Raw genomic sequence first — 19311 nt, forward strand, 5'->3', positions numbered from 1 at the left:
CACTGCCCTTTCAGGTAGCTGACAGCTGAGCATTTTATTCCCCCTGCAAACAAAACACATCGGTTGAGCACTCCCAGGGAAGCAGCAGGACCAGAGCGAATTCCCAGAAAAAGCCTTGGCAGTGTTCCTCCCGCTCCCTCCGTGGCTGCGAGTGAGACGGAGTAACGGAGCACGACACATGGAGCAGCAGAAGCTGAAGAAGGCACGTGTTACCGCAAGGAAAATTAACAATATCGAGGGGGAGGGGGGAGAAGGGAAAGCACTTGCTAACAAATATTTATTAGAACACAATCTTATCCTCATCTGACCCTGATTCTGATTAAAGGAACCCAGACAGACTGGCATCACTGCCGGGGCACTCAGGCGATATCTCTGACCATCCATGGATGTAATTGCCCAGGAGGTCCCACAAACACCCCCTTGCCTTCCCCTGGCACTCTGAGATGCCTCAGCTTATGTCACCCCTCCATGGCAGGGGGGTCGGAACAAAATGATCTTTAAGGTCCCTTCCAAGCCAAACCATTCTAGGATTCTAATATTGTGTTTTAAGGCCACTCAGCCCCACTCTCCAGGCTCCCAGAGCCCTCTGACATAGCCAAAGCATCTTCCAGTCTCTGTGGAGAGGTCCTGTATGAGATAGCTCTCCATGCATCCAGCTCACCGTGGCCTGTCTTGGATACAAAAGGACACTCAAGCCCTGCAACTTCCATAGATCTCCTTCCATGTGTCCTCTACAGAGATCAGCAAGGGATGTGCTTCCCATCCCAGCAGACCAGCATGCTCCATAAAACGGAGGGAGAAATCTGCTATCCTCAGTGGGGTTTGAGGGCTTCCAAAACCATCTAGTTTAGGACCCAAGTGTGCCAGCCCTACCAATAGCTACAGCACTCCACAGGAGCACAGGGAACAATAGAACCCTAGAATGGGTTGGAAAGGACCTTAAAGATCACCTAGTTCCAACCCCTCTGCCATGAGCAGGGACACCTTCCACTAGACCAGGGTTTAGGGACCATAAACATTGGAAGTCTTGGGAAATCCAGACACGTGCCAAGTTGTTTGACAGACTCCTGAAATGGCCCAGTAAGCAACAGGCTTGGTGCAGTGTCCCCATCAGTCACTGGCCACTGAGCCTGATCCCACAGCATAACAACAGCCCTTAAATACTCTTTACATTTAAAAAAGAATGAAGGGCCAGGGTGAAAAAAATGCTGCAATGGAAGCAGAGAGTTGAAATTCAACCCCTGTAAGAAGCCCTAAAGACAAAAGCACATTTCACATTCTGAAATCTGTAAGAGAGTTGATTTTCTGTTCCTCAGCTTCAATCACCTCTTTGCTAGTGAGATTTGGCACTAGCCCAGGTCTCCTGAGGAAGCAGAGGCAAGGATTTTCCGAAGGATTTGTCACCCACATCTCCTCCCGCAATGTTTCCGCGGGGATTTTTTAATGAGCAAGGCCCTCCTTTGAAAAAAAAAATAAAAAAATCTGCCTTTAAAAGATGAGGCCGTGCCCACGAGAAACCCAGGAGCAATATTTCTACCTCAGCCCCAGCTCCAAGCCCACTGCTTGCCTGCAAGCCCTGCTGCTCCACCTGCTTAAGGAGGATGTTTTCATTACTGTTCAATTTGCAGTGAGTTGAGTTTCACGTCCTTCATTGGATTATTTTTATATTTAATGTCCTCTCCTCTCCTCCTCTTCTTTTTATAGACTGGTAATCCAAGTCCCTTGGCAAGGCTGAGTAATCTCAATCAGATTTTAATCAAAGTAAGCCAGATCCTCAGCTGCCAGTATTGATGCATCTGCCTTTAAATATTTGAACGATGCCGATTTACCCCGGCGAGGCCCGGGCCCCATCCGCTCAGGAAATTTAAATTCCTTCCTATGCATCAAGCTAAAACAACAAGGCAGAACAAGCAACCTGCTGCGAAGGGGTTTTAGTTTATAAAACCAATACCCAGGATTTCAAAACTAAATGAAAATCTGAGATAATCCCTCCCCAAATCCAGCCTGGGAAAAGCACTGTGGACAGATAAGTATCAAGTAACTTCTTAAAACACACTTTTTCCTCTCGTAAAAGCTTTCATCAAGTCAGAGCCAAAGGGAAATTACCCACCATGCTTCATTCCTTGACATGACCCAGAGAATTCATGTTTTCCATCCATAGAAAATGCATATTTTACCCATGCAGGCTTCTCCAAGATGGACCTGCTTCTGCTTTGTTCAGCAATGACCTTTGTGTCACTGCCAAACCCCAGCATCTAAAATCAGCATATTAGTTGGAAAATAATGAGATTTCTGGAATACAAAACGTTGGCTCCATTTTCCTTACCTTCAAAGATGATATCTGCCAGCTTCCCTCCACAGATTAGAAAGATAAAAAAAGCACTTAGATGAAAAAGAGTCTCATCTCATCGTCTGACTCCAGGAGACGCGTTTGAGGTGGAGACGGGGGCTGTCCCACGGAACTTGTCAGTATTTGGACTGCAAACAGGGTCCAAGTGACTCCAGAAAGAGATGATTGCCTAAAATACACTGCTAAAGGCAAGGCAAGCCAGTTACACTGATTTACTTACTCATTTTGGGGGTGAATCCTGAGAAACACTAAGGATTTCTCAGGGTCTCCGGTCATTTCCACTGAGACAGAGGTTACACAAAGCATCATCACCTGAGGAGTTACACCAGAGCATCACAGTCAATCTGCATTTCCATCCCTGCTGCTGGAATGTTGTAGGGTCTTCAGGGCTTGTCAGATCCCTGCTCTAGTTTAGGTCCAGTCCTGAACAAGAGGAGAACAACTCAAGGACCTCAGTCTCTCCTTCCCCCAGGAGGTTGACGGTTCCTACTCACCTTTTCCAGCTGGACCTGCTCTTTCTTCCACCTCCAGGTGGGCTGGCTTACAAGTAGGCAGGCTGGGATCAAATCCTGCCCTGTTTGTGACTCTTATTTGCCATCCTGCTTCCCAGCTGGATGCCTCAGTTTTGCTCTCCACACCCCAAAGTCAAGATGGAGGAAGAAGTCCAGTGAGGAGCAGCTGAAAGACCTGGGGTTGTTTGGAGAAAAGGAGGCTCAGGGGGCACCTCATCACTCCCTACAAACTGCCTGACAGGACGTTGTAGCCAGGTGGGGGTCGGTCTCTTCTCCCAGGTAACAAAGGATAGGACAAGAGGAAATGGCCTCAAGCTTTGCCAGCGGAGGTTTAGATTGGATATTAGGAAAAATTTCTCCACTGAAAGGGTGTTCAAGCACTGGAACAGGCTGACCAGGGAAGGGGTGAAATCACCATCCCTGGAAGTGTCCAAAAAACATGTGGATGTGTCACCTGGGGACATGGTTTAGTCCCCAAGACTCTTGGAGACTTGGCAGTGCTGGTTTAATGGCTGGACTCGATGATCTTAGAGGTCTTTTCCAATCTAAATGATTCTGTGAGTCTATAATCACCTTCTTGCAAGAGCCCAGCCCTTTCAGATCCATATCATGTCCTTTATGCAAGTCCAGTAAAACTAGTGACCCATTTGACTGAGCAAACACCACAGGATTAGATGCTGCCCTGCAAGGGACAAAGCCACAGGACAGTGTCCCTAAGATGTTATTACTCATTAAGGGGACCAAAAAAAAGCTGGGCCTTAAAAAAGCATGAGTCAGCTGATGGTTGTGAGGGGAAATGACCAAGGCAGAGCTAGGGATGAGGAAAGAGCAAGGACTTGGTTTCTTTCCCCATGTCTCCTCCACAGTTCTGCAAGGAGAAGAGTGCTCTAGTGGACACAACATCACCAATTGCCTCCCATAGGGAAGGAACATTAAACAGGCAGCAAAGGGACCAGTGGCATGGCCAGGGACTGACCTCAAACCATATCTTATACAGGGGTTTAAATCCAAGTCACTGGTGGATTCTCCAGTCTCTGGACATGCAAGACAAGCTCGATCCGGCTGCACACAGACACTTGGGAAAGCCATGGCAAATCATCTAAGGTGGGATTCAGCACAGGATGCACATTAACAGGCACATTAAAATGGTCTCATGAAGGGAAGTATATGGAGGAGCATCTGCAGGGGGGTTAACAAGCTCCAGCTCCTGCGAGCAGCCAGCGTTTTTTGTCCTTTCCTATTAGCTCACCCGAGCATCCCCAATCTGAGACACAGGTTCCTACGACAGATGGCCTTATTAGTGCCCATGTATGGCGACAAGGAGACCACAACAGGTGGCCCAGACAGTAACTGAAACACTTCACCCCACTTGCCCCAAAACAGGCTCAAGATCACGCCAAGGGCAACCAGGATCGAAGCACGAAGAAGATGTCATGTGTAAGTAAGTCCAAATTACCCTTGCGTGCCTTCTGCCCTGTTACAGTCCCAGCTGGAACATGTTGTCCAGTTTGGGATGCTGATCTCCCAGACAGTGTGAACAATTGGAGACAGTCCAGAGGAGACAGACAACAGTGACTGGAAATCTATAGGAGATGGCTGGCAAAGAAGGATGGAAAGCATTTGTGATGCTGAGCGTAGAGAGGATGGAGACATGGTTACAGTCTTCAGACAAACAAAAAGGAAAGGGAAAAAAAAACACCCAAAACCAATCCTACCTGTGGAAAGGATAAGAAATCCTGAGCTTAATTTAAAACAAGGAATCTTTCAGTCAAACATTAAAAAAAAAAAGCTTTCCAAGTGTACAGACAGCAAAAGCACCATACACTTGTCAGAACTCCATTGCTTTCTTCAAACATCCACTGTTAAATTAAACCCTTTGGGCTACGCTGCAGAAGACCCCATAACTCAGCCGCGAGGCAGTCGAGAGAGTTACGAGCTCATTCTGCACTGTGACGTGGGGAATGGATAGTCCAACACCAGTGAAAAAGAAATTAATTTCCAGGCCCATCATAAAAAACACCAAAAAAACAAAAAGCCACACGGCAGCTGCTGCTCAGAGGGACCTTTAAAAACCCCTTGCAGTGCGAAAAGGTCAGTGAGGGAGGGAGGGGGCGTGTGCTTCCAGGGCTGGCAGGAGCTGGGGAATGGAGAGCAAAAATCCACAGCAAAGCTGGGCCTGCTGGAGTGGTGGAAAACCAGAGAGCAGAGCAACAATACCCACCTGTCCTCTGTAAGGTGACTCACCCACCCTGCCCAGCTGTGCCCTCGCAAGACCTCCCATGGAGTTTTGGATGCTCTCTCCTCCGGCACACACAAGTCTTGCTCCAAGATCAGGCCATTTCCATGCTGTGGCTCAGGACTGAGCCCTGCAGGTCGACTCTAACAGCTGATGGGTGCCAATAGGAGGCAGGAGCACATGGTTAGGTGCTCTCAGCAGCCGGAGGAGGAAGAGGTTTGGGATGTCCTTGTTTTTGTCCATGTCCAGCAAAATAAAACAGTACATGCACTTCTACATACCCAACCAAATCAAGAGTATATTTCTACATATCCAACCAAATAAAACCCAAAAGAGGCTTTTCAAGCCTAAGGCCAGCCTGGGTGCCCTCAAATTCTCCTGAACTTTACTTGGAAATGGGATTTTTGCGACCCTCCTTGGATTTGGGTTGTGGCTGCCTGCTGACCTCTGGTGTGAGTCAAAAATACAGGCATTTTTCTGTCTGCCTCATCTTGGGTGTGCTCTGTTCCAGACAGACTGGCTGGAGCCAATTCTTGTATCATTTCTCCAAATTTGTCCAAGCCAAAACTGCTTCTTGTGCTCCGCGGCCCAAATCTCCATGGATTTGAGCTCTTCATGTATTTTTGGCTGGATCTGGAGTCCAGGGAGCTGAGAAATTCTTGGAGGAACCAAACTCTGGCTATTTGCTTTAGTACTCATCAGAAAACACAGCACGATACAGATCCATGATAAAGCATGGATCTGATGGAGAGTCCCCTAGTGATGCAGACAAGGTTTTTTGCAGCAGGTTTCACTCGAGATTGAGCAATTCCAGCACACCAGACCTAAATTTTAAGCCCAGAAAAATTCCTCCTGAGTTTCTGCTCACACACTGACTTGTGTTCGTGTGAGGCTTGGCTCAGACCATCACACCCACTGTATTTTGCAAGACTAAATGCAGTCAAAGTCAGCTCACATGAGAAGAAACTTCTGGACGTCTTCCACCGCTCCTTTTCTTGCATGTAGCATGGTGAAACTAGGAGACATGTTTGCAGTGAACTATTATCCTCAGCATTCTGCTTCCTGCTTTGTTTATAGAGACTTTGGGGAGATTTGTGTGCCTGGTGATGAATTATAGGGAGGAAGACAAACATATTTTACTGTTCTGGGCAAGGAGTGCTGGAATCCTGCGGACATCTGGAGGAATTATTTGCAGAAAATTAACGTTGTTTGTCATTTGCATGATGAACTTCTGGATCCCAAATGAATGATGGGAAGGAGCCGGTGGGAGATGCTCATTATCCCTGATGGAGTGAAGCCCCTTGACATGATGCTAAGGTCGCCATGATCTATGGACCTGCTGACTGACAACTGCGAGAGCTCTGGAATTGAACACACGGCATAACTGGGGGCGTAAGCGATCTGCCACATTAAATGCCGAGGCGTTAATAATTGTTGCTTGCCTCTGATTGCCAGAGTTTCGGATGCACTTCTTCTGGCTGCCTCACAGGGCACGTTTTAACTCCTTCCTGGCTCGCTTCAGGGGAACTCAACACTCAAACACACGCGCAGGTATCCAGGCAGCCTCATGGATTAAAACTTCCAGGCTTTCTCGTTCATCTCTTGATGTGCCTTTCAGGATCATGCTCCCAGCAGCTCCCTGACACAGATTCCCCACCTCTGCCTCTGCAGCAGTTCCAAATCCCAGGTGGCAGCACATGACGTGCCATCACCAGCCCTGCGCTCCAATTCACAGCGTGGCAGAGAAGCCCTCAAAGTTTTCCCAGCACTCCAGTGCAGCACACCTTGTTCCTCTGTATGTTAAATTTGCCTCTTGGGACCCAACTTCAGGTTTCTTTTCCTTGCGGCTCTAACAAGTGCCGAAGCCAGGGAGCAGCTCTTGGAGAGCTGGGAGCACCACTAGCTGCAGGGCAGGGTAGCAGGGAACCAGAAGAGTCGAGTCTGAGAAATGTCATCTCACCTAGGACATGGCTCTTGGTCTCTTTGAAAAGCTGAAATAGTCTATGATCTGTTTCTGAGTTGTTGCTTCTAAGTCCTCTGAAATCAGTGTTTCCCAAAGTGGGGGGTATGTTCCACTCTGCTTCCCAAGGAAAGAAGCACAGGTGGGGTGCAGAAGGGGTGGGAAGTCTTTCCAGAGGAGCAGAGCTGGTACGTGGCACTTTTATTCAAGGGGAGGCAAGAAAAGCAGAGGGCACCTGGGCTCAGATTGAATTCACTCACAGAAGCACTGCCTCAAGTGCTTTCATAAGCTCCTCTAAATTCATTTCCCAGTGCTTTCACCCCCTATCTCTAAGCAGAGAGAGCAGCACTCCCCTTCCTCACAGGGTGCTGGGAAGAGGAATTCACAAACATTTCTGAGGCAAGAAAGCAGAAGAATGTCTGCTTGATGAAAAATGTAATGAAATCCCAAACTTTTTGGTCACCAGGACCATCCCATCATTGCCATAGAATGAGGAAAGCAAGGGAAATTCTCTGCTGCAGACCACAGCCTCCCTGGGAGCACGAGGGGGCTGGGACCTGAGGAGGGATGGTTACACTGACAATACTCTCCGTGCAGAGGTGCTGCCAAAATACACTGACACCTTCTCTTATGTCAAACGAAGCGCCACGCTGACTGACACAGGCAGAGAAATTCCTTCCTGGAACATATCGAGGCCGTGATGGGATGAACAAGTGGATGGGGTGACGCAGTTTGACTTCGCCTGAGAGACAGGGATGAGAGCACCCTATGGATTTGGGGCAGGGGTGGGAGAGGCAGCACCATACCCACCTGTGCTTTGTGAACAACTGCAGCTCACGGCATGGCTCCACTCCAAGTTCTTTCCCTCCTTACTGGGGCTGGAGCTGAGACAGGGAAGAAAAATGAGCATCTGGAAGTCCATATGAATAAGCTAATGCCGCAGGGCTGTCAGTCATGTGCTAATACCCTTAGCTAAAGAAACATATTGATCCTGATTGCCTGGAATTGCACTTGAAAAGGGCTGGGTGACATTTCCAAGGAGACACGAGCTACTTTCAAGTCAATTAGCGGCATTGGAGGATTCATGCCGAGGGGACGCGCTCACCTCCGAGGAATGCCAGGAGAGAATGAGAATTGAATTAAGCCTTTTCATACACCGAGAAACAAATCCTTTAATGGCCTGTAACAGCTGACAGGACACCCAGGGTCGCCAAAAGCATGCTGGCAGCAGCTAGGTGAAGAAGCTTCCCCGTGATGAAGCTGGGGACTGCAGAGCAGCTGAATCATTGCGAAGGGCCCAGGAGGGCAGGCAGAGCTGCACAGGGTAATCCTCCAGGAAAAGGGAACAGGAGGAAGCAAAGTTTAAGTTCCATGTCAACAGTGCGTGTAAGGCTCCTCATTCCTCTCCAGGCACCTGATCTCCCTTGGGGCTCAACGGGAACGTCACAGCCAGCACATCTCACGTACCACTGAGCAGCATGACCCTCGTGGAACAGCATTTAGATGAGGTCTTTTCCTCACTGCCTTCCCCAGAAAATTCCTTCCTCCTATGGATCCTGGAGCCTAGGACCCCAGGCAGGTTTGAAACCAGCACAAGAAATCCAAAGGTGGGGAAATTAAGGTAACACTGCAACCCCTCTGATTTTTCTATCTGCGGGTGCTCTGACCCACACTTAGTTTCCATGGTTCCTTTTATGTTCCTATAAACATGAGGCTTGTACCTGAATTCAAGGCTTTCTGGACAGCTTTACAGAGATGATTTCCTGCTCTCTCACAGCAACTGCAGTCATTCTGTCTCACAAGCCAGGGAGCACAACCCTTCGATCCCTGTGCAGGAGGGTGAGGAGCTCCAGTGAAAAGCCTTTCAATCCTCCTGCAAGGTGAAAGTGTCCCCGCCAGCTACAGACTGACTGAGAAGCCTCAGACCTGAACAGGTCCCAAGAGTATTTGAATCTTCCCGAGTATGGCACAGGAAAAAGAAAATGGAAAGAGAAGCCATCCCACATGTTTTCTCCAGCCTCAGTTCTGCAACCTCTCAGACACTGTGGGTTTCCCCGTGGTAGAATCTCTCAGCCATGAGCTCAAAGACATCTTCAACACACTGGTGACATTCAGAGGCCCCAGAAATGCCAGTGTTTTCTTCTAGGTGTTGCACCAGCCTGGGGAAAGCTGCCCTTTGCCCCCACCTTCCAAAGCTGAGTAGTTCAGCTAAGCCTAAAAGCCCAGTCAAGTCCCCAGCCCCTTCCTCATCCACCCACCTACCCCAGGGATGCTGCAGTAAGAGTTCTAATGGGGCCAATCCTTCTGTGCTGCAGCAGCATAAGTTTAATCATGAGATTTTCTACCCATCCTTGCCACAATGCAGGTTTTCCTAGTCCAGCACAAACCAAGACCCTCTCAGTGCTCCCCTGGCTTTCCCACCTCCCCTCTTCTCCCCACTGCTGCTCTCCTGAACTGAGTGATAGAGACAGCCAGCACCAGTCCCAAAGGAAATAAAATGGAAGTTGTTCCTTTCAACTCAGCTGAAGAAAAGAGCCCATGTTTATAAACCTGCAGGCTTCAGGCAGAATAAATGAATCTCCTAATAGCCCCTGCAGACAGGAGGAGGCTTGGGAAATGGATTCTCCCATGGGCTTGCCATGGAGAGTCCCTCCGAATTTTTAACCGAGCGATTTCTCACCGGAGTTTCTTGCGTGGCCAGAGAGAAAATGAAAGCAGAATTCTGACACACATCCAACAAGCCCTGCAGAGCCAGGGCCCCTGTTCTTTCGGTGACACCTCGGACCACAAACGTCTCTCCAAAGCACAGCCGAAAAGCTCAAGAAACCCATTTTTCCACTAGAACGACAGAGTGCAGAGTGTCAGGCTCATTTTGCAAGGACTAGTAGGAGCCTGGATCTCAATTAAAGCTAGCAGGGCTCAAAATAGCCTTTTGCAGTATTTGCAGTCTGTAACATAAAGCATGGGTCATATTACTGAAAGCACCTGAGAAACACAAACGGCTGAGGCTCAGCTTCAAAGTGACCTTTGCTTCAACACCTACATATTTTCCTCCGTGGATGGAATATGGTTAAAAGCAACACACAACGACCATTTAATATACTGAAGAAGTTGGTCAGACCACACTGATGCTTACAGGTAGAGAGCTGATGCACAGCAGTGACTTTTCCAAGGCTATCCAGTAAACCCAAAACACAATCAAGACTTAACCCCAGGTCTTCCAAATCCCCTCTCTTCCCCCCCAGACCATTGCACTTTGCTTTTTGCTAGCTATTAAAAGCCAGCTGAAGTGATACAGTATGGCTGCATGGACATGCTCAGCAACCAGTGCTCTAGTGAGGAGCACAGCCAAGAGAGAGAGAATCTGTTCCCTCTGTGAGATGGGAAGAAAGTGGAGGGGCACAGCAGGGTGCTCCTGACAAGATGGGAAGGAAAGCAAAGTGTTCTTTTTATTTTTCTTTTTTTTTTTTTTTGCCTTTACTGTGAAGAGATGTCTGCACTTCACTTACTAACAGGAAGGCTCAGCCCCAGCTAGAGAACAGCAGGAAGGACTAAGAAACAGGGTCTTCTCACCGTTTCTCTATAAATACCAAGCATGAGCTCCTGCCCATGAAAGCAGCCCATTACATTTCTGGGGCGCTCTCACCCAGCCATACAGGAAGCCAAACTGATTTCATCACCCTTTCTGGGTTTCAAACAAAGCAACGTCATCTCCCCAAACACCAGCAGCACAGAAGAACCCACCAAGGGACTAAAACATGTAAGAAAGTCAACTTTGATTATCCCAGAGTCTGTGGGGGCAAAGGGAATGGTTCAGCTCACTTCCAGGCTTGAAGGACCCCAATCTCATCTGCATGGAAATGCCACCACGTGTGCTGGCCTATTTTACTGTGTTTTAATAAAAGAGAAGTAGTTTCCTCTGCTGCAGAGCACCAGATGCAGGAAGGGCTGGCCCAACCACCCTCAGCTCCAGAAAATAGTCTGCCATGATGGAAGAGGATCACAGATGCTGTAGGAAGGGAAGGGGGACAGACAGAGGGACCAGAGGTGGATGTGCTTCACTGGCCAGATGATGAGCCACTGGGTTGATGGGTGGATGGAAGGAGAAATGAGCAGGTGTCTGGGGGAGCTGGAGGGATGGGAGAAGGGGAGGACCTCCACCAAGTTTCAAAGCTGTTTGCTCTGGCCCCAGTTGCCATTATGAATTTCTTCTGCCCTTGGCAAAGATGATTCAAAACCCAACCTAGTATGAAGCTGGAGGAGGGTTCAGGTAATTTTTTTTTCCACAGCCAGCTTCAATTCTCATCAAATCCCAGTTCACCCCAGCAATCCCTGTTGCAGCAGTCTCAGCGAATCCAACAATCCCAGGAGCCCACATCCCTGCACTGGGAAAGGGCTTAAACACACACAGCCCAGGGGGAGATCTTCCCCTACCTTCTCATATCTAGACCTGAGGGTTCAGCTTTGTCTTCTTACATAGATATTTTCGTGGAGGCAGGAGAATTAAGCTTTATTAAAATAAAGGCTGTGATTCTCTCTGTCACATGCACCCACGACACGGGAGTTCAACGTGACATGTATCACCAGGAGGGCTACCAGCAAAACTGCAAGAACTAGTAACCAAAAGGCCTGGGTTCAGCCCAGAGGCGAGGAAAAGACACAACATGATGAGGGGCTGAACATCTTGCAGTGCTCTCACGTGTGTCCTCGGGTCAGGTGTGGAGCCCAGACAGCAGCAGAACAATGCTGATCGTGTTTCCCTCACCCTGTGCCATTCATACTCTAAGGCTGTTACAGCTGCAGCCACGTGCTCCCCACACAGCTACAGACAGAGAGGATTTTATTCTCTCTGGAGCTAAATCTCTAATCCAAAAACCTATGGATAAAAAACAGAGTTGGGAAAGGAAGCCATGACCAGCTTTCAGCACCCAAGAAAGCCTGCACAGCCGCCTGGGTGCCAATAGGACAGAGATAACGATACTGAAGTGAAAAAAAATCAATTGTTCTTTAAAAGCTTTCTGGGACCATTAGTTAATTAAGCTGCCAACAGATAAAGGTCTATATAAAATGCTCCGATCACCTTCAGCACCCAAGATTAAACAAGAGGACTCGTGTGCACCCCCTGCCTACCTGCAGATTCCAAAACTGTTCATTCTCTGCATGCTCTCCTACTTTCACAGAGCAGCAAGAGTTAAAAAACAGATCCACGCTCCTCCAGCGAAAGCAAAGGCACTGCCAAGCACAGGAACACCAGGGAGAAGGCAGGCACGCGGCTTGCAAGCTGCCCAGCTTTATTATTTCTTGAAACAAAGACATCTCTTAGTGCAAAGATTTTTCAAGGGGTGCAAGAGATTAAATAAGTGTGACAAGTCAGACACATCCATTCTCCTTTTGGGATCATCACCTGGGAGATGTTGAGCAATTTATTGCTTTGCCCATCCCAGGTGTTCCTGCCCTTGGCGGTGGGGGTCAGAACTAGATGATCTTTAAGGTCCCTTCCAACTTGAACCATTCCAGGATTCTATGATTTTATGATTCCAGGCCCACCAGCAGCCACATTCCAGCTTTCCCCATAGATGTTGACGTGGCCTCATTATCCCCCAAGGAACAGTGGACCTACCCCATCCCTGCTGTGCTCCAGTGGCCTCAGCAAAGTTAAACTCAAACAGGGCCCTTCTAGAAAGTGCTCCCCTCCACAAGGTAAACTGAAAAGGAAAAAGGGATTTGGAAATCCAAGAATTATGGGAGTAAAGAGGGACTGTCATCTAAAGACCTTCAATTACAGGGTGTTCTTATGAAAACCACAGAGCACCATGAGGTCTCGGCAAACAGGAAAGTCAAAGACTCCAATTACCTTTTTGAAGACCCTTGAAGAGGCTACAGGGCTAAGCAGTGCTCTCCCCAAACCTTGCCTTTCCAGAAGTGATGGCTTCCTGGGGCACCTTACCTTGCTGATGACCCACAGAGTCCTTGCCACCACATTTCCATCCTCACATTTACATCTCGCTCAGGAGCTGAAGCCAAAAGTGGTGTGGTTTACACACATCTGCTGAGACGAGGAGCATCATTTCCTCCTGGCTCCCCACGTGAATCACAGCCCCCTCTGGGCAGTGCAGAATTGCTTTTGAAGAGCAGCTAGAAACACTTCAGCATTTTCTGAACAGATGAAAGGAGGGCTGTCGAATCCAGCACATTCGGGGGAAGGGAGAGATGTTGCTTCCCGAAGGCTGTTTACAGCATCAGCCCAGACTGGCTGGGGCAGCACCAACCACTGCAGCGCTCAGGGAAAGTCACCAGCACCACCCCACACCTGTGTTTGCCATGGGAAGGAGCAGAACATTACTCAAAAAGCATCTAGTTAACATTCAAATCCCAGGAAACTCGTACCCCCCCTGCTGCCACCCGGGTTTTCTGAGGCTCTGACTCCCAGCCCGCTCGAGTCAGAGCTGGCCCCCGTTTTTACAGCTGGTTGGAGGGCAGAGGCTGGGAAGCACGGAAAGAGGAGCTCTGGGGGAGGACCTGGGCATGTCCCAGTACTTCTCTGAAACAGAGTAGTGGAACAAGCTCCCAGGACATCACTACAGCATGACATGGATGCAGAGCAGTGCACTGGTGGCAGCAGAACCGCCTTTAGGGCAGTGGCACCCCAAAACCAGCAATGAAACCTTAAGACAGAGCAGTAGCATTTTACCCTTTGTTTATCCCTATCTACCAAGGCCTTTGAGCAATGCACAGCTTAGGAACATCTTTCATTACTTTGCTTAAACTCTTTCCAAACCCATTTAAACTTCAGCATCCACAGTATCCCATAGCAATGAGTTCCACAGTTTGTGGCATGGCAAGCAATTTCTACTCTTGAAACACCCCCAGAGTCATTTCACTGCAGATGCAGAATGAGATGAAAAAGCAGGAGGCAGTCTGGAGGAGAAGAAATTAAACCATCACAGCTTTAGGAAGAGCTGGCAAGGAAAGGTTAAATGAACTAGGTTCATTCAGCCTGGGAAAAAAAAAAAAAAAGAAAAAAGGAGAAGACTAAGGCACAGAGGCATAACAATCCTCCAGTAGCTTGCAGGTTATTAAGACAGCAGTCGATTGTTCTCTGTGTTCAGTGGCAGAAGAAGAAACAATTTAACTCGGAGCAAAGAAAGCTTAAGCTTAGACATTTAAAAAAAAAAAAAAGACTAAAAACTTTCTCCCTAGAACAGATACAGGGAAGTTGCAGAACTTTTCACCAGAGACTTCTACGTAAAGGTTAAACAAACACCTGTGTGGGGGGAGAGAGGTAATTGATCTTTCCTCAATGCCAACACACGGAGTAGATTATCTGCAGAGGCTCATTTCAGCCCTCTGTGATGCCAACAACAAACTTTCTAACTGCCTTCTTCATGCATTTTTAATTGCATTTTAATTTTTGTCCTTGTATAGCTTGAGACAAGTGTAAAAAACGAAGCTGTGGCTAATAAATCAGAAATTACATGTTTTCCATTTCTTCAATGTAATAAAAAGATGTAAAAGTGAGAACAGATATATGTTAAGCTATACAGTTGTGCCAATAAATATGCATGGGTGTCGCGTCCCCTTTTGCTTTGCCAAAAATAGTACCAAATTATGCCAACCAATGAGAAACCGGGTTTCATTAGGAAATGAACTTTAAAATACAAGATTAAAACGTGGTTTTTAAATCAAGATTTCCTGCTTGCTGATTTAAACATGATTAAAATGGGTGATTTAAATCAACCACCCTGAACAAAACATGCCTCCTTCTCAAGCCTTTCAAGTGGAGAAGACAGTGGTACCCTGAAGATCAGTCAGGTAATTCCAGTTTCTACTGCTCTGCTCCTTCTCCATCTGAGCAGTCCTACCACATCAATCCATCTTCTCTGAAGAAAAAGCAGTTTCCATCCCCAAACCTGACAGTCCCAGTCCCTTTCCTTACCCTTCTGTGGACCTTGTGCCTGCAAAGTTCTCCCGCCCAAGGAGCATCGCCAAGAAATTTCAGGCTGCCACAGGATCAATCTCAAACAAACTTCCCTGTGACAATTATAATCAGATCCTCCCTGGATGCAAATAGTGTTTCTGAGCGTGGGCTCCAATCACAGCTCGTGAATAATTATGACAGGATTTCAAAACCTGCCCTCCAGAACAGGAGGAATGTGGAATCAACATATCTGCTCGAGGGGCTGGAGGTACACGGACAAGAAGGGAACTTCTGCCTGCCAGCAAGACACGGAGAAGGGATACCCAAAGACCTCGTTACAAATGGATATTGGATATTTCATCCCAGAGCTGGTCTGCAGCATCAAGGCTGCTTCACATTTCTGCAGAACATTCTGGTCCAGGGATGGGCAAGGCACATCTCCACAGTCCCATCACAGACTTTATGTAGAAGAAGCTTTCCCAGAGCTCTAAAGGGAGCTCCAGATTGCAGAGATCCTTTGATTTTCAGACAGCTCTGTCAAGACCATCAGTAGAAGTACAAGACACTGGTGTTTCAGCATGCTCTTGTCTATCAGAACCAGGTTGAACACCAGTTCACTTCCCTGGGCCCATGGGCACAGAAGGGACTGAGAGAGAAAGCAAAATCCATGGGCAAGACACCTCCCAGCTTTCTCTTTCCTCCAAATCAAAGATCTGCCTGTGGTTCTGAAGATTCCACAAATGGATCCCATTAATTTTATTTATTTACTTATGTATTTAACTGATCTGAGCTACAAGGAACAGTAAGCCACCAAGGAAGCTGAACTTCCATTACTGCAAAGCCACAGGAAGGGATCCAGTCTACCTGACCGACCTCCATGGGCCACATGGAATATCCCAGTGCCAGAATCTGCCCTTCCACATATAACAAGTGGAGAGAGGTACCCTGAGCTAAACAATGCAAACTTCCCAGCACCAGCGTGTGAAATGGAAGGCAGCTTGAGATAACAGCTCTGGGAATCACAAAGATCTCAACCCCAACCAGTCCATCCAGGAAGGAAACACCTCATGGGCATTTAAACTGTCTTCTCGTGGCAATTTCAGTGTAACAGAGTAGGAGTGGGAAAAGGCATCTGCAAGGATGGTGGTGGAAAGCAGAAACCAGGACAAGTTGAAAGAAATAACCAGAGCATTTCAGAGGGATTGGACAGCACAGAATTAACTTGACATTTTCTCAGCGCATACTGAGATTTCGTCAGGAACAAAACAATTCCACCAGATGACATTGCAGTGCAAATCCACCAAACTGAAAATTCAGGATTTCACCTCCATTAAAAAATTTCGTTTTCCTTGGTTTGGCTTTTAAGAATAAAAACTCAAAAGAACTCTCAGGATTTGGAATGTTTTTTCTTCTTTTTTGCTTCTTATTCCTGACATTAAATGAAAAAGAAAGAATGGCACCCATGCAGGGTTCACATGCCTTTCCCTTCCTCTACCTCTACTTGCCAAGACTGCTCTAAACAAAAAATAAAGTGAAAAGAGAAGCTAACTCACATTACAAGCTGTATTTGCAAAAAAGTAGAGGAAACTTTGAATCAAGGACAGAATAGGAATGAAAGGCAACAAAAACACTACTAAAAATAAATTTTAAGCTCCTCATTAGGAGAAGTCCTTCTCCTGTTTGGTAAAATCGAACCCTTGGCATTTTTTTTTTCTTTGAATTGATTGTTGTGCTGTTTTGTGTGGGTTTTTTCCCCCGTTTAATACTTCCCTCTGCATTAAGCTGGACCGCACAAAAGGGCACTGGGCAAGTCAGGCTCGAGATTTTCAGCTTTGGCTGAAAATCCAAAATCTGTTGTTGATTGCTCGGGTAGAAGAGTAGAGAGAGAGAGGCCAGAGTGAGCTTTAAAAACAAATTCAACAGCCTGAGAGGCATCTCTTTCCGTCTGCCATCCCAAGCAATTCTCCTTGCAGCATGAGAAGCAGGCCAAGACCTGAGCATATTTTGCAGATCCTCCTGTGATTTTGCAGACTCACCCCGCGATGAGGGGAAGAGCCACTGTCTCATCTGCCTCTCCTTTCTCCCAGCAAGCAAACTGACTGCCTGGCCCCGGATTCTGTCATTAGAGACAGGAGTCGTTAAGAATTCATGCCCGCTGCCAACACTGCATTTTTTGGAGAGGTCCTGCACTCAGGCAGAACTAATGAGCAGGCAAAGAAAGAGAAGAGCAGCTAAAGCAGAAAACACGCACACAAATACAGCCAAAATGAGAATGCAGACTTATCTGTAGGTCCTCTCTCCTCCGAGGTACTTCGGCAGCACCGCATAATGAAATGTTTACCCGGGGGGGAAGGATGATTGTCATACCTGTTATACGGATGGGGAGGCTGAGGGAGGAAGGATCTAACCGTGCCCAGACGGACTGGAGGGCTGTGTTCGAACTGGGGCCGGGTTTGAAAGGACCGATCCTGACATATTCATTCAGCCGAGCAGACCACAAGGTGAAGGCAGTGCCTTCAGATGGCTCCGAAGGCTGCGAATTCTCAGCTGTAAAAATAGGCCAGATAATACCTGTCTGAAGGGGCTTTACCCTGCTGTATGTGCAAAATGCTTTGCAGTCATTGGACAAAGGATTTTATCAAAACACAGCCAGAGGCTGGCGAGATATTAACCTCCCCCTCTTCCAGCTACGGCGAAAAAAAATCCTGCTGGTTTCTGGGAGCAGAAGGCAGCGCTTCTTCCTGCATTTCTGTGCAGAACAGCCAGCCTGTGGAACATGTGCTTGCCACTAATAACAACCCTAACTGCAATGGAAGAGCAGAGAACTTAATCACATATAGAAATAGGACACGTGGAGACAGGATTCACAGAGGGACGGGCTCCCTTTGCACCCATAGAGCTGTTTACATAATGAAGGATGCTCTGCAGTGTTCACATCTCCGTGTACAGCTCTGCTGAATTGATGCTGCTGGAGAATCGTAACGAAAGCATTTCTCACTCCCATCTGTTTCCGTTGTAAGCCATAATGTTACACCAGCATTTATTCCTTCTTCCCTTTCTCTTCCCCTGCCTGCTTTTTCCCCAAGCATCCAATTTTTTTAGGCCTATAACCCTGAAAATGATGAAAGTCTCCCATTGATTTCAATTGGCTTTTGTTTAAGGGCTTGATAGCAGAGAGAAAAATTGAATGATCATTCACTGAATGAGACAGATTTGGCCCAGTTCCCCAGCTGGTGTAAATCAGCACAAGCCCACAGAACTCGAGGGCTCCCTGCCCTATGCTGATGACTTAGTCCACTTCTGTGCACAGGAGGAATTTCAACAATGCTGCCCTGCCTAGATGGCACATGGACCCAGCGTGCAGGTTTTAATGCTGCTCAACAGCTCCAGCTCAGGACTGTGCATGATCCGCCTCACTCACCTTCGGGACAACCTGTGCCATGGGCTGGCTGCCCAGGTCCTTCCCAGCAGAGAGACCCTGCCCCCTGCCATGAGATATTCCAGCCTACTGGATCATCACTTCTGGCAAAAGGTAGAGCATTCTGCTAATCCCAGTATTCCAACCAGGATGCTCCTAATACTCTGGACTGTGGCAGAGGAAGGGCAGCACCTACTTATGTGTTTGTTTTGCCTCCTTTCCTCTCCTTGCTCACCAGAAGGAATTAGCCCACCTGGAGGTGGGAGCAGGCAGCCTGTGCTGGCAGCAAGGTAAAAGGCACAGGGAGGCTTTGCAGCAGCACATGCCTGAGGCAAGACAAGAGGCATACCAAGACAACTCTTCCTTAAACTCTTCCATGCTGCTGCTGGAAATCCCCTGGAATTACCTTCCAGCTATGATGCAGATATTCCTTCTCTCCATAGCCCACCTGTAGGCCTGTCCAACCTGAGCAAGGTGCTCCTGAGAAGGGCAGGAGAGGATATGGTACACTACAGCACTGCCATCAGGGTTTGGGGTCTCAGTAGGAGCGAGGAGGCAGGACACAGGGTCAAAGGTAGCCAAACCTCTGCCAAAACATGTTCTGCCATGAGTTTTCACTTACCTAATTAGAGACATACTACAAGAGACAGTCTGGAGGAGCAAGAATCATTTGTCTATGAACCTCTAGCATCGATCAGCTGGATCTTTCTTTCCTGACAGAGGAGATTGCTATGGTAGCCCAGGAAAGGAAGGGGAAAGCCAAAGCAAAGAAAGCCAAAGCTAACAAGAGGAAAATCTCCCCTGGCTGGCATGTCTCTTGCTCACCTTGATTAGTCGAGCAGGATATAGACATAAAATTACAACTGCTTCCTCCATTCCCCCTTGCCCCTCCCTTTGTGTGGGGAAGATGTTAAAAA

Source organism: Manacus vitellinus, unplaced genomic scaffold, assembly GCF_001715985.3.
Source record: "Manacus vitellinus isolate BGI_N305 unplaced genomic scaffold, ASM171598v3 scaffold_44_pilon, whole genome shotgun sequence".
Taxonomy (NCBI): domain Eukaryota; kingdom Metazoa; phylum Chordata; class Aves; order Passeriformes; family Pipridae; genus Manacus; species Manacus vitellinus.